This window comes from Protopterus annectens, chromosome 2.part0, assembly GCF_019279795.1.
Source record: "Protopterus annectens isolate FY-2018-M chromosome 2.part0, PAN1.0, whole genome shotgun sequence".
NCBI lineage: Eukaryota > Metazoa > Chordata > Ceratodontiformes > Protopteridae > Protopterus > Protopterus annectens.
The window spans coordinates 1133211826-1133227603 of NC_056728.1; the positions used below are offsets into that span (position 1 = coordinate 1133211826).

The 15778-nt window shown below is 39.2% G+C and overlaps 1 protein-coding gene across 1 annotated transcript in view; it reads left to right on the forward strand.

The window, feature by feature from the left end:
• Positions 1-15778, forward strand: part of FOCAD (focadhesin) — a 2336882-nt gene that overhangs the window by 2188266 nt on the left and 132838 nt on the right. The gene's annotated exons all lie outside the window — the stretch shown is intronic.

Sequence of the window (15778 nt, forward strand, 5' to 3'; positions counted from 1 at the left end):
GTTCTGGTTAATTTTTCGGGGTTCTTTGAAGACCATTGTGCTGCACTTGACATGCAGTCAATAGTCATGCAGTATAACAGACCACTGAGGAGTCTAGTCCACTTCCTCAGTTGCGTCACAGCATTGACTGATTAACTGACTTGCTCAGAGTCACACAGTAGGAAAATGAAAGCTGAGAGACTCAAACCCTGGACTACAACAGCTCATTAACAGCTCTTGGCTTTAATCCCCTGCAGCAACAGCAGACTAACAGGAGCAACAACTGCCAGGTGAGCAGTATGAAAATGTTTCTTCTTTCTAAAGATGTAACGGGTTTAATGTACTATTTTTTTCAGTAAGATATGTATACCTCATATACCTGACATTGTAGTATGTTATATCATTTAATGAATTGATGTAATTTGGATACTAAATACCTTTTCATTTTTTATGGCATTGAAGAGTCATTATTTACAAAGTATTGATACTGCTAGTGAAAGCTCCTCAGCAAAATGTCTGCATTTATGATGCCCATTTATTTATCATGGATGCATGCGCGTTTATCCTAGCTGAGGAGCACTCATGTAAGGAGGGAATGCCCAATTCCCTGCCATTAGTGTAGCTCCTACCACACTTGAGTCAAAGCTTGCAAAGGCCATGCTCGTCTTCCTCCACCTTTTTCTTGTTCTTGTGGGGGAAAAAAACATAAAAAGTTCAAAAACGTCTGAGTTTATCAGAACATGAAACAGGATATAAAATATGTTTTTCATCCTCTGCATGAGATTGAACAGTTTATTGAAGGTCCTGTCAGTAAACATTTTTTCAAGCTTGGCCTGCAGCATCAATGAAAGGCTTTGTCCTTTCAAAGTAAATGGCCAAGAAAGCTGACTGTTCATGCAGTGCAGCCCTCTGTAACTCTTGGACATCCCGTCATTAGATGTAGTTCTGTGGCAGTGTGCCTCCAGATATGTCTTACAGGAATTCAACATAAGCCAACCAGCGTCACCAAAGTGTAAAAGCCAGTCTTTGTTGCTAAAAAATAATATCCCTACTGCAGTCCAGCCAGCCAAGGATTAATTAGTAACCTGCACTCTGGTGGTTGGGGTGGGATGGAATTGAACAGATTCCATCATTTTACTTACTTTGGGGGGGAAGGGGTTGAGTAGTTCCACCAAAGACTAGTCTCTGTAGGAAGGAGCAGAAATGCACTTCATTAGTAGAGGGACCCTGCAAAAGTAGTACAGCCAGGGAGCATTTTTAGGCTGGTTGAACACTGCAGAAAGCTGCACCAACACTTGGCCTGCAGAGCTTGTATTGCATCATGCCTACTGGCTAGCAAGTGGAGGCTATAGGAAAATTATAGAATGTCCTTCCTCAAATCCCTACAATGATTGCCTTAACCTTTAATGCTGATAAGATGAAAGGGATGACTTGTCTTCTTATTGGCTCAAGGCTTAGTGTTTGGTTTCTGGTGGGACAGATAGCCAGAAGTAGAATTTATAAAGTGGAAATACCTATAGAGGAAACTAGGCCCTCTATTTTTTTGTTTGTTTAATTTTGTTGGTTAATAGGTAACTGAACGATTCTGAAGACCCTTTTCAGCCACAACAAGGGCCATGTATGCATAGATATCAGAGATTATCATTACAAAAAGCAGAATGTGCGAGTTAGATTGCATAAAACAAATCTGTTTACATCACTTAATGCAAAGCAGTTTTGAGATACAGCAGTGCAATTTTTAAAACAAAAGTTCACCAAGTACATAATTTTCATAGTATTATAGAGAATTATTTTTAGTTTCTTTACATAAGCACAGCACTTATCTACCAATTTATATGTTTCACCTGATAAAGATTTGTTGTTTTGCTACTAACAAGTGAAGCTATTTTTAATCGCAACAAGATTTGTTGTTTCTGTACGAAAAATTTGAAAAAGTGAAGAAATTTTCATCGCAACAAGATTTTTACTAGTGTTTTACATTTAATTTACAGATATTTCTTACAACTACTGCTTGGTGTTTTAGCTTAGTTTGTATAGCTCAAAAGGCTATTGTTTCATATTTTTTCTAGTTGTTTTAACCTGGATAGTTGGACCCTGTCCACTGTCTGACGTTTTAAGCTAACTAAACTTTAGGGTTCTCACAGTGATTCATTTCTAAACAGAGAATCAAAAGTCTGGGTTTTTATATTTTTACAAAGATGTGCTGTTGTACAGCATTATTGTTTTCATAAAAATATAGTGAAAAAAGTATCTTGTGGCTACTTATTTTGAATGCTTGACCTATTAAGTAGCAATGATTGTCCTTTAGTACAAGAAGGAAGTGTCACTAAAAACTTTTACTTCAGTATAGTCCAGATTAGAATCTATATTATAACATCAAAGCTTTAGTTAATCAAATAACTAAAGCTCGAGCTTGTAATATCAAAAGCTAAACTTGTTGAACGGCCAATTCAACCAAAGGAAACACTTCCCTTGGCCGAATCAAAAAAAAAACTTTACATCTGAAATCAAGTGGGGGCTTCGCCCCCACCCCCCTACCTAAATATACCAACCCCGAGATCACTCCAAATTGGAGAAACAGGCATACTCCATAGAATGGCCAAGGGAAGTGTTTCCCTAGGCTAAATTGTCCGTTTGACAATTTACGGTTTCGATATTACAAGTTTGAGCTTTACTTATTCGATTAAGTAAAGCTTTAATCATGTAATATAAAACCCCAGATTATATGGATACTGGTTTACATATGATATAGCAATTAAGCAAAACGAGACCTTGTAAATTAAATAGTACAGAAATAATTAAGTTCACGGACAAAGGCTGTCTTGTATTGGGTACTGACGAGCTCACATAAGTAGGCTGTGCTGCATTAAGCAGTAATTAATCATTTTAAGTATTTTACCCCTTCCCCCTCTGCAATTATAGACATGATTAGATGCCAACTATATATCGATAAGCATGAGTTGGAAATGGAGATTCTTTAGTAGGACAGATGAGGTATGACATTAATCTTTTTCCTTAGTTTTTTTCTGCCTTTATAACAGAACATCAGTGGACTTTCATTTGCAGCACTGAGATGTGAAGGCGCATATTCAATGTGCTGCAGATCTCATTTTTTTTTTTAATTAAAAGATTACAGTAGTGCCTGAACCCTTTCCTCTCCCATCTATGTTCATGCTACCTAATTGCCAACCTGTAATCTCAAGCAGCAACTTGAAAATTCCTGGGTAAATTTACTAGTTGCAACTACCTGCTCCTCTAGATTTGCCCACCATGCCTTCCCCTATAGTAGGACTGGATGCTGATATCTAGCCTATTGCTGATTCATCTTCAGAGCTTTTCATTGTATTAGTGGGGAAAAAAAACTCTTTCTGTAAGGACACCTTCTAACCTATTATTCAAAGTGAAACACAGGAGATCAAAGCTTCAGCTGGAGGGGTTGCAAAGAACACTCATGTAGAAGGTCTTTTGGGGGAGATGGCAGAGATGGTGCATCACATATCCTTTCTGTTGGATTACACACTGGCGCTCAATATCAGGATTGTAGAGGACAAAGCAGTGGGAGTCAAAATAATATAAGTATTTTGGACCTACAAGAGGGTGCTAAGCACTGGGACATTATCAGGTTCTTACAGGCCTAGCTTTGTATAACACTAGGCCTGAATCATGAGACTAGACTGATTATTGAATGCATGCCCATAGATTCCATTCCCCCCAAGCTTCAAGTGCTAATTCTGTAGTAGTCATTGTAAATTCTCTAGCTTATCAGAAGGTAATTGAGGATAGCTTGTCCTAAAACTGAGATCTGCAATATATGCTTCGTTAACAATTCCTCTAAATGAACAGAAGAGAGAAGTGGAAAGTATTACTCAAAGCACACATGGTATAAAAGCTCATAGTGTCCTTTCTTTATAAATCACACATTAGAATTCAGTTTCCTGAGCTTTTCTTTTTTTCTACTGTTCCTTCCTACAAGGAAATGCTCTGCCTCCCTGGATGTGGATATTGACATTCAGAGAGATAGAAAGAGAGAGTAACATATCAAGGTACCAACTTGGAGCATCGTCCAATTTTCCAGGCACAAAACAGCAAAATCAAGGACAGGATACTGGTACTGTTTTGGACCTAACTCACATATGATAAACTTGTATGCTGCTTGGGTAATTCTCAGCTATCCAGTTTAATGATAATTTACGAGCATGAGAGACCACCTTGACAATTGCATGCTTCACCAACTGTATTTTGTGGTTGGGCTTACAGGTAGGATAGCCATCAGAGTTATTAAAATTCTGTTACTATTCCTAGCTGTTTATTATATTTAAGTAACTTATTATATTTAAGTAAAACCGACTTTTAACTGACATAAAAAGGATTTTTTTTTTGTTTTTTACATTAAAGGGAATCTTATACCAAATGTCAAACAACAAAAATATCTAGGCATGTTTATACACAGACAACATTACCTCCAAGGTATTAACTTAACTAAAACTATGTTATTGTCTCTCACCTTCTCACCCTAGTGACAAGGATGGCCTTCGCAAAAATGTCTTGATACCTAAGACTGAATACGCCCTTGCCATTATTGTCCAAATTTCACTAAAAATAAAATACCCAGATTTGCTCTGCTTGCTAATTCTAATAGCCACCCTTGCATCTTATATGAAAAGACTGGCTACCTATTATAAACAGAGCCACTTTTCTCCTCACTTCTGTAATATACAAAATGTGAAACCCTTTCTTATAATCTACATATTTAAATATCCTAAGTTTATCATTCTTAGGTGTGGTAGAAAATACTATATTAAATAAAAGGGACCCAACACAGAACCAAGGAACACCTGATTTAACAAATGAGTAATTGGAGTAAACATTATTTATCCTAACTCTGTTTCCTGTTATGTAGCCAGGACATTATCCATTTGACAACTGTTAATAGTCGATTTCAAATTTTAAGAGAAATTTTTCTAGTAACCTGGTGAAGGTAGGCTGTCAAACGCCTTAACCAAATCCATGAAAATAACTCCTGGATTTGGACCCAAATATAGTGCCAGAGTAACCTGATCATAGAAGTCTGTTAGATGACTTTGTAAATCTTCCATTAATAAATCCATGTAGATCCAAATCCCTTTTATTCATATTAGTACTTGTATTATTTATTAACTCAGACATCTTCCAAAAATTTTCCCTATCACCATTTTAGTAAATAGGGATAACACATGAACGTTTCCAGGAATTGGGTACCTATCCAGTAACCAACAGTTTATTGAATATTTCATATAAAACTGCCAATCGAGTATCCTTTGGTTTGAGTAATAAATATCCTGGAATTAAATCATGCCCCATGGAGGCAGATTTCTTAATTTTATTCAAAGACTGAATAATATAGGACTTGAAAATTATTGGGCATACATCAGATACAGAATTTAAGTCACCATGGGAGTTAAACTTAGAAAAAATATTGACTAAATTCACTAACAGTAACACTCGCATCATAAGTTATTCCATTCTCTAATTTAATGGAATTAAATCGGGAAGTTTTTTTTATTTGGAAAATTTATGTATATGTAATGAGCCTTTTTAATAGACATGTCAGTAAATAATTACATTCACAATTTTCCTTAGACTTTTAGGTTTCAAAAAAGTATATATTTTGTTAAATTTGCTTCTATTAACAGCAGTAGGAATATTCATTACCACTCCATAGGCTCTTTTTTACGTCGGTACAGTCTGTTAATTGATTTTGACCACCAGGGAGTCTTCATAAAAGAAAGTTTAACAGTGTTAGTTACTTGCTGATAATAAGGTCCTAATATTTTTTCCAGTCTGGAATAGCCATATTCTAAACTAAGAATAGATGAAAGGGAAGCCTAATTTTTCAGAGATATTTGTTGACACAGAGCATTAAATACATTCTTTAGCTTATTTGATTGATCTTGGACAGTAGATAATAAGAAAAATTGATAGAGTTATGATCGCATCCACTAAGAGGAAAAACAACTTCTACTTGGTAAATGATATCAGGAACTCTGGCTGCGACAATATCTTATATGTTTAGACTTGTAGTGGAAGAGGTAATCAACTGGGTCAGCCCATAAAAAGCAAGAATATCAAGAAACTGTCTTACATGAATAGAGTTGGAAGGTGTTGATAACTAGTCAGCTGTTAGATAGTTTAACTCTCCCAGAGAATAATAGATTTTTCCTTAAAGCAAGTATCCAAATTATCTTAAAATTCCAATCCGTTGCACTACCCATATTCGGAGCTTTATAACTCAAAGCTGCAACAATTTGTTTACTATAAGTTTTAACAGATAATTGAACAGAAATTGTTTCAAACTCCGCTTTCAGACTAAAAAAAAAATCATCAAAGGAGTGGAGTTATGAACCCATAATGTAAAACCTCCCGGCTGAAATGTATGTCTAAGACATTCCTATTTAGTGAAATCATTAAGCTGGAAATTAAAGGAATTTCATAATTCATTGATAGCAACAATCTGATATTTGAGTATGAGACTAATTCATCAAATTTGTTGACTAAGCTTCTGGCATTACAGTAAAAGCACTTTATTCCATTATTCGAAAATATTTCTAATGGAAAGTGTCTGTTTGTTACACACCCCTTTCTAAACCCTTCCTAAATTTGTTGGCTACATATAAGGCCCATAATCATTTAAATGTAGTAAATTTCTAGGGAGTACAGTCTGCAATCCTGGGCATTGTCTTCCAAGCAAGTTACCATCTTGATATTATAAACTAAAGACTTCTGGCACAATTGAGAGTTGCAAATGTGAGCCTTTGTAAAAAGTAATCAGACCAAAAGGAAGACAGAATAATTTCACTGAGTATGCAAATAACATTATGGGTCTCTGCATATTCCAAAACTGCAAGTAACACATTTTTTCATGTGAATAGGGGAAATATTCTTCATATTGTTAGTATATGTGTAAGCAACTACATCCCTATAATTTAAAGTACAGTTTGGGTAAAAAATGAAGTATATCAATTAATTTCTAACCTGCTAATGCTGAAATTGTCAAAAAAATACTTGTCTGTTTTATTCACATTTTTAATTACTGGTTTCAGCATATTCACTTAACACTAATGTGTGCACATTGTAGCCAGAATTTCATGGGTCATCACATGTTATTCCAACCTTCTGGTCATCACCAAATGAACTTTTTACCTCAACTTTGGTAATTTCTACTTGAGACTACTTATCAGTAAGCTGCTCTACCTTTGTGGATATGGTAGAAGTAATAATATTAGTCAGACCTACTGCAGACTGTTGAGTGTAATCAAAATGTCAGAATTTATCAGGGAGTCGGAAATGACACTGTCCTTATTCAGTCTAGCAATCAGGGTCAAGTGTTACAGTAGACAAAGACAGCAGACTTGCTGCACTTCTTACAGTTACCTTTCTTCCTAACGGTACATCGATTAAAAACTCGCAAACAAATTCAGTTGCTTCAGTCAAAGATTTATCAAGAATTTGGTCATTACAATGTCTCAAACTGTTCTGCTTTACAAAAATCACTTCTGGGTAAAGATTAACTGATCCCTGAGTGATATCAGATAAAATAATATTCATTGGGCTAACAAAAGTAATGTCTCCCACATAGGTCAGGATATTAGCATCATACTCTAATATTATCCCTGCAGTTTTTTTATTTTTTTGTTTTTATACCTTTGTGAAGAAAAAGCCTTTTTCTCCTAGTATTATTTGTCAAACTCTTTTCCCTGTCAGATTCACTGCTGAGGTTATCAGCCATGGAACCGAGTAGTTTCAAACCGGAAGAGTCTGGCAAAGCCCTCTTAAAACCGTGCAAGCCATCGGACTAGTCATGTCAGTAATCAGAAATAGACTTAAATGCTTTTCCCAGATGGCAAGAGCATACTGCAGAATAACTTATATTTTTACAGATAGCCAAAGGTAGTAATTCAAGTGCATGCAGTTTGAACACATTTTATCAAGTGGGTTTATAAAATGTATACCACAGCAAACACATTTGCCTACAAGCTTTATTTTGGTAAGCTCTTCCAGTATATATCAATTTAAAGAATTTATAATGATTGATATGCAAACTAATGGTAACTAGTAGCAAATGTATAAAATTGACTCTAAACTACACACAGTGCAGATTGGATTAGTTGTTGACCGCAACTGAGCTGAAAATATAAGTATCTTGATTTTTTTTTTATTATTTTTTACAGATTACTGTTTTTAAAATTTAATATATATATATAGCACTTTGTCTATTCTGTATCTTTACAAATCCTTATCTGTTTAAAAACTTTCATTTGTGTCTGTAGTGCTTGCTGTCTGTAGGCTATTGTTTTAACTGAAGCCTTTCCTCTGTGTAATTATCTTTTGGCTAGTGGGGGCTGGTTCTTTTGTGTTCTTGTAAAAAAAAAAAAAAGCTGTTCTGGTATTTAAGCCCTAACTTTGATAGGGTTTCTGTCTTTACACACAGTGCAGACTGGATTAGTTGTTGATCGTAACTGAGCTGAAACTATAAGTATCTTGTTTTTTTTTTTATTATTTTTACAGATTACTGTTTTTAAAATTTAATATATATATATAGCACTTTGTCTATTCTGTATCTTTACAAATCCTTATCTGTTTAAAAACTTTCATTTGTGTCTTTAGTGCTTGCTGTATGTAGGCTATTGTTTTAACTGAAGCCTTTCCTCTGTGTAATTATCTTTTGGCTAGTGGGGGCTGGTTCTTTTGTGTTCTTGTAAAAAAAAAAAAAAAAAAGCTGTTCTGGTATTTAAGCCCTAACTTTGATAGGGTTTCTGTCTTTACACACATACTTGGTGGCTTTGCAGTTGCCCGTCCCTACTGTGACACTCCTCCCAGTCTAGTGTCATTAGCTCATTCTGCCTAATACAGAGAAAACATTTGATAAGGCCTTCTGTTCCTCCTTTTTCCCTTTCAAAAAGTAAAACAAAACTTTTTTTTTTCTTTCGCCTGAACCTCCTTGTGTTCTGCCTGTGCTTCTCAAACATTTTGGAAATATACAATATATTTCACAGCATTTATTATAACTGTAATAGCCTTAATATTGCTACAACTCAAGTGCTCTAGGTTGCACTGCATCTGAAGTGTTTGTGTGTTTTAGCTGCTTTTCTGTATGTATAGACTTTTCTGTTTCTTTTACTAAATAAGCTCTGTAAAGTTGTTTTATTGCATTCCTGCCTGTATTTCTGAGGTTTTTTTGCACTTTTAAAGTTTGTTTTTGCTTAGTTTAATTGGTAGGCTACACACTCAAGTGCGCTAGCCGAATTAAAGCATTTACTGTGTTTCTGTACCTAATTTCTGCTACTTTGTAAAAAAAAAAATCCTTGTTTCCCGCCTTTACTGAACTAGAATAGTCCAGTCTTCAGGTATTGCTGATCTCTGGGCTGTGTCATAGTTCCTGTGTTGCCCATATCCTTATTTAGATAGGTGGAAGCTTCTTTGTTCACCAGTGAGAGTGGGGAGCTCTGAGCAGCCTATCTGTCCCTTGAGGAGTGGTTCCAGCCCAGTGACCTGTAGCTTATGGGCCGTTTTGTGTCATAGTTCCTGTGTTGCCCATATCCTTATTTGGATAGGAGGAAGCTTCTTTGTTCACCAGTGAGAGTGGGGAGCTCTGAGCAGCCTATCTGTCCCTTGAGGAGTGGTTTCAGCCCAGTGACCTGTAGCTTATGGGCCGTTTTGGGCCATTTCCTATCTCTTTCTAACCCCCTGCTTTAAAGCCAGCTTTAGCGCAGTTTTGCGCTTGTAATTTAAAGTTTGTCCTGTTTTTTGCATTTACCTGTTGAGGCTACACACTCAAGTACGCCAACCTGTGTTACATATTTACTGCATTTTCCTGCTATTTGTTGAAAAAAAGAAAAACAAAACAAAAACAAATTATCCTTGTTTCCCGTCTTTCCTGATCTAGAGTAGTCCAAATACAGGCTTTGCTGTATTCTGGACTTTTGGAAAGTTCCTGTGTTGCCCATTTCCTTTCTTGGATAGAGGGAGGTTTCTTTGTTCACCAGTGACAGTGGGGAACTTAGAGCAGCCTATCTATCCCTGGAGGAGTGTTCCCAGCACAAGAATCTGGTAGTCTATTGGCCGTTTTGGGCCAATTTCTAGCTCTTTCAAGTCCCCCTGTATAAAACCCGCTTTGGCGAGGTTTTTGCGCTTGTTACTACTCAGCCAAGCTCCTTTTTGTCCGGCAGAGTGGTGCTAGCAGCAGAGAGGCCAAAAGAGCGACTGCTAAACTGATAAACGTGTTTCTTTCCTGCTACTATCTGGGTGACTGTCCGATCTAGCTAAACTGCAAGTATTTCTGCTTCTTGAACTGTTTTAAACTGTTTAAAGTTGTTTTTGCACCTGCACTTTTAAAGTTTGTCCTGTTTGTTGCATTTACCTGTTGAGGCTACACACTCAAGTGCGCTAGCCTGTGTTAAATATTTATTGCATTTTCCTGCTGTTTGTTGCAAAAAAACAAATAAATTATCCTTGTTTCCCGTCTTTTCTAACCTAGAGTAGTCCAAATACAGGCTTTGCTGTATTCTGGACTTTTGGAAAGTTCCTGTGTTGCCATTTCCTTTCTTGGATTAAGGGGAGGCTTCTTTGTTCACTAGTGGCAGTGGGGAGCTTAGAGCAGCCTATCTATCCCTGGAGGAGTGTTCCCAGCACAAGAATCTGGTAGTCTATTGGCCATTTTGGGCCAGTTTCTAGCTCTTTCAAATCCCCCTGTTATAAAACCCGCTTTGGCGAGGTTTTTGCGCTTGTTACTACTCAGCCAAGCTCCTCGTGGTCCTGCAGAGTGGTGCTAGCAGCAGAGAGGCTAAAAGAGCGACTGCTAACCTGATAAAAGTGTTTTTTCCTGCTACTACCTGGGGGGCTGTCCGATCTAGCCAAACTGCAAATATTTCTGCTTCTTGAACTGTTTTAAACTGTCTAAAGTTGTTTTTGTACCTGCACTTTTAAAGTTTGTCCTGTTGCATTTACTTGTTAAGGCTACACACTCAAGTGCGCTAGCCTGTGTTACATATTTATTGCAATTTCCTGCTGTTGTTGCAAAAAAGAAAAAAAAAGTTATCCTTGTTTCCCATCTTTCCTGACCTAGAGTAGTCCAAATACAGGCTTTGCTGTATTCTGGACTTTTGGAAAGTTCCTGTGTTGCCATTTCCTTTCTTGGATAGAGGGAGGCTTCTTTGTTCACCAGTGGCAGTGGGGAGCTTGGAGCAGCCTATCTGTCCCTGGAGGAGTGTTCCCAGCACAGGAATCTGGTAGTCTGTTGGCTGTTTTGGGCCAATTTCTAGCTCTTTCAAGTCCACCTGTATAAAACCCGCTGTAGCGCGGCTTTGTGTGATTTTGTGCATAGCGCGACGTCGAGCAGCGCCGCTTATTTGGGTTTGAGCCTTGGAACTGATCTAGTTCTCATAATAAACACCCTATTCCTATGCTAAAGCCTAGCACTTGCTCACTAAAGCAATTATATAAGTCAGCACTAAAAAATTAAAAGCACTACACCCTCACAAACTCCCCTTGAGTAACTTGTTCCCCATTGGCCCTTTTTTTCAATTATAAAGGAATTCCCAATACTATTCTCGCATGTCCAAAGGTCAGTTGTCAATCTCCTCTCCAGTCCAGCTGGTGAGCCTGGGAATCTTGAGGCAATGTTACAACTGCCTAATGTACACAGACAACCCTCTCCTCCTCCCAACAAATTCCATCACATGTGAGAGATGCAACCATATAGCCAAACTGGAGGCTAAGCTGTCTCAACTCAGTACTGGCGTAACCAGTCAGGAGGAGAAGGAAACCACACTCACTACAATTCCAGTCTCACATAGACCTACCACGACAGCAAACCAAACACATAAACACACAAAAACATACTTGGAGGCTCTAAATAAAAATCTGCCTAAGCAGCAGAGACCTCCAAAGAAGACACCCAAGCAACCGCTACCCCAAAACAAAACACGTGCAACACATAGCTCACAAAGCCAGTGTGCCGAACAGTCACAGCCCTTAAGGCTAAACAGCACACCTGATACACTTGTAATAGGTGACTCTATCATCAGGCACACTGACGTCCCGCTCACCAGGCTGAACAAGGAGAAGGTCATGGTGAGCTGCCTATCGGGCGCTAGGATCTGTCACATAACACAAGCACTCAGGTCACTCCAAGGCAAGTACAAATATGACTCAGTCATTGTCCATGCTGGTGTGAATAACCTGAGACGTACCTCCCTGGACTACATGAAAAGAGACATAAAGGAGCTCTCTGAGCATGTAGCCCAGGCCGGTATGACCCTGACCTTGAGTAGCATCTTACCCTCACCAAGAATGATGCCACAGTATGAAGACAAGATTATCAATTTCAACAATTGGCTTAAGTATTGGTGTCATTCAAAGGGGATCCAATGCCTGTCATCCTGGGATGACATGCTCGACAAGCCACGATGCTTCGCTAGGGATGGCTTGCACCTGTCACCCCTGGGCTTTCGGATATTGGCAAAGGCTCTTGCTACCCCCATAGTGCCTTTTTTAGGCAAGGCTCAAAAGACAAACCCACCTCCATAGGTATCACATGGGATAAGAAACTAAGAGTAATGCTACTCAACACCAGAAGTCTAAACCTCAAGATGCACACACTCAAAACTCTCCTTAGCATGGAGAACATCGATATCTGTGCAGTAACAGAAACCTGGTTCAAGGCTCTCGAGAGCACCCCAGCACTACAAGGTTATACCTCATACCATGCTTTTCGGCCCCAAAACTTGGACCGAACCACAAAAGGAGGGGGAGTATCAATATTCGTCAAAGATACCCACACCTCCAGGTTGGTGGCACAGCACGAAGCATCAGAGACTATCCATGTACAACTAACAGTGGGTAAAACTGCCTTCCAGTTTATAGTCTGCTACAGAACACCCTCCCAAACCCAGGAACCCCACTCTGCCTTCCTGAGAACACTGGAAAATATGAAGGTCTCTCCAAACACCATTATATTGGGTGACTTCAACTACCCAACCATAGACTGGGAGCATTACTCTAGCTCCAACACCCTAGCCCAAAGGTTCCTAGAATTTATAAACTCAAATGCTGTGGAACAACTTGTTACCACTCCCACAAGAGGGGAAAACATACTGGACCTAATCATCACCAACATGGGGACTCTTTGCTCCAGACCAGAAGTGTATCCCTCACTGGTAAGATCAGACCATAAACTAATCTCACTGGATATTCACATCCCGACCCCACCCCATGCCCAGAAAACCACAGTGAAAAATTTCTCTAAAACAAATTTCACACTCCTCAAAACCGAGGTGGAATCCTTCAAAGCCCCCGGGCCTGTGGATAATACGGCCCAGACCACAAAATCCTTTATAAACGCATTCTATGAACACCTTCAGGAATGCATGGATCATGCAATCCCAAATAAAACCAAGACCCAATCCTCCAAAGGCAGATGGTCCTGTCTGGTGGACCCCAGCCATAAACAAACTATACAATAGAAGGAGGAAGCTACTACATGACAGAGCAAAATCCCAAAAAGGGAAGGCATCTCTGATCAGTATTAGCAAAAAACTACGGGCACTCATAAAATCGTCTAAGACCAGCTTCGAGAGAAAAATTGCACAGGACACTAAGGATAATCACAATGCTTTCTTTAGTTATGTTAGGAACCTGGGTGGTAATTCCCAGATATGCTCAGAATTAGTCCAAAATGACAAAAAATACACCGAATCCACAGACATTGCCAACATCCTAGCTGACAGGTTCAGCGCAAACTCTCCCCCCCCCTACCAAAAGGGCTAATATCTATCCCAGCAGAGTGCTGCCCCCCTGACATCTCAGATGCTCAGGTAAGAGCTGCCCTCTCCAAAGCAAGAAACACAGCATCAATGGGACCAGACGGTGTCCCGGGCTGCATCCTACATGAACTCCAAGAAGAGCTAAACCCAAACCTAAAACTACTGTTCAATCTCAGCCTTACTACAGGATATGTACCTGAAGAGTGGCGTACAGCAACAGTGGTCCCTCTCCACAAAGGTGGTGCCTCAACGGATCCTGGAAACTATCGCCCCGTAAGTCTCACTAGCTTGGTCTGCAAAGCTATGGAAAGGATCATCATGGACCTTATAAATAAAGATATTGGGGACCTACAGACACTGGATCCTACCCAGTTCGGCTTTGTTAAGGGCAGATCCTGCCTCTTAAACCTGGTCGATTTCTTTGAAACAGTCACCAAGGCCATTGACAAGGGGAAGGTGGTCCACACAGCCTACCTGGACCTCGCAAAAGCCTTCGATACAATACCCCACTCGGGCATTATAGATAAGCTCACCAGCTTAAATATAAACCCCTATGTCACTAGATGGGTAGCAAACTGGCTCAAGGACAGAACCCACATGGTTAGAATAGCTGGAGCCATGTCAGACTCCAAACCAGTTACAAGTGGCGTCCCACAAGGCTCAGTCTTGGGACCTCTCGTTCGGTATATATTTCTCGGAGGTACAGGCCAACATGGAAGGACTGTGGCTGACCAAGTTAGCAGATGACTGCAAACTGGGCGCCATAATAGACTCTCCAGCCGACACAAGCATCCTCCAAAAGGGCCTCATAGAAACAGACAACTGGTGCCAGAGCCATGGCCTCAAGCTAAACGCCAAAAAGTGTATAGTCATCCCTTTGGCAAAAACAAAGTGCCCACAAATTACCACATAGGTGGTAATCCATTAAGTACAGAAGAAGTAATTGGGGACCTGGGGACCCAAGTTGATAGCAATCTCTCATTTGACAACCACGTGGCCAAAGTGGTTAGAAAAACATTTTATATAGCCCACCTAATCATGAAGGGATTCACATGTAGATCAGGGGAGGTCATCGTGCCTCTTTACTCATCCCTCATCAGGCCCATAATTGAGTACAATGCCCCTTTTGGGATGTACCTTACCAGACACCTGCAGCAACTGGAAAGACCCTAAAAGTACCTCACCAAGAGGATCAAGGGGCTCAAACAGATGCCGTATGCTGCCCGGTTAAAGAAACTCCAGCTCTACTCAGTGGCATACCGCCTGCTCAGAGGCTATCTGTGCCTGTCGTATAAAGCCATGTCCAACCCGGAATTAGTGGACATGCTGCACCTCAGAAAATCCAAATCCCATCGAGCTACGCGCTCGAGGGACTTAAACCTCAGCACTGAAATAAATAGGATATGCTGGAGGGACAGATTCATAACCCAGAGGCTCCCTTCACTCTGGAATAAAATCTCAGTCCTGGTTAGGCAGAGTCCCTCATTGACTCTCTTCAAGAGGAATCTTGATGAGTGGATGGGAGATCGTAGGTTTACCCCGGGTATCACTTCTGTGTCACTGTTAGACAGAGGCACAGTATACTAACCTCGAAAAAGGGCATAGCAAAATTAATTTAAAATGGGTGGCGAAAGCCGTACACACTCTGGCTAGGCTTATAAATGTCCTAGGGCAGATAGCCTAGTATGAACCTATGAATAAATGGACGTAATAGGGAAATCAGCTGATGATAAACTTTGGTATTTCCAGTATACCAAAATTAATTCCTTTTTTTTTTATTCATACGCCCATTCATGCATGTCTCCACACAGAAGACGCTCTTGCTAAGAATCAAACAGGACAACGTCTTACTGTGAGGCGACAATGCTACTGCAGCACCACCACCACAGTTGTGTGTGTGTGTGTATATATATATATATATATATATATATATATATCTATATCTATATATATATATATATATATATATATATATATATATATATTTTTTTTTTTTTTTT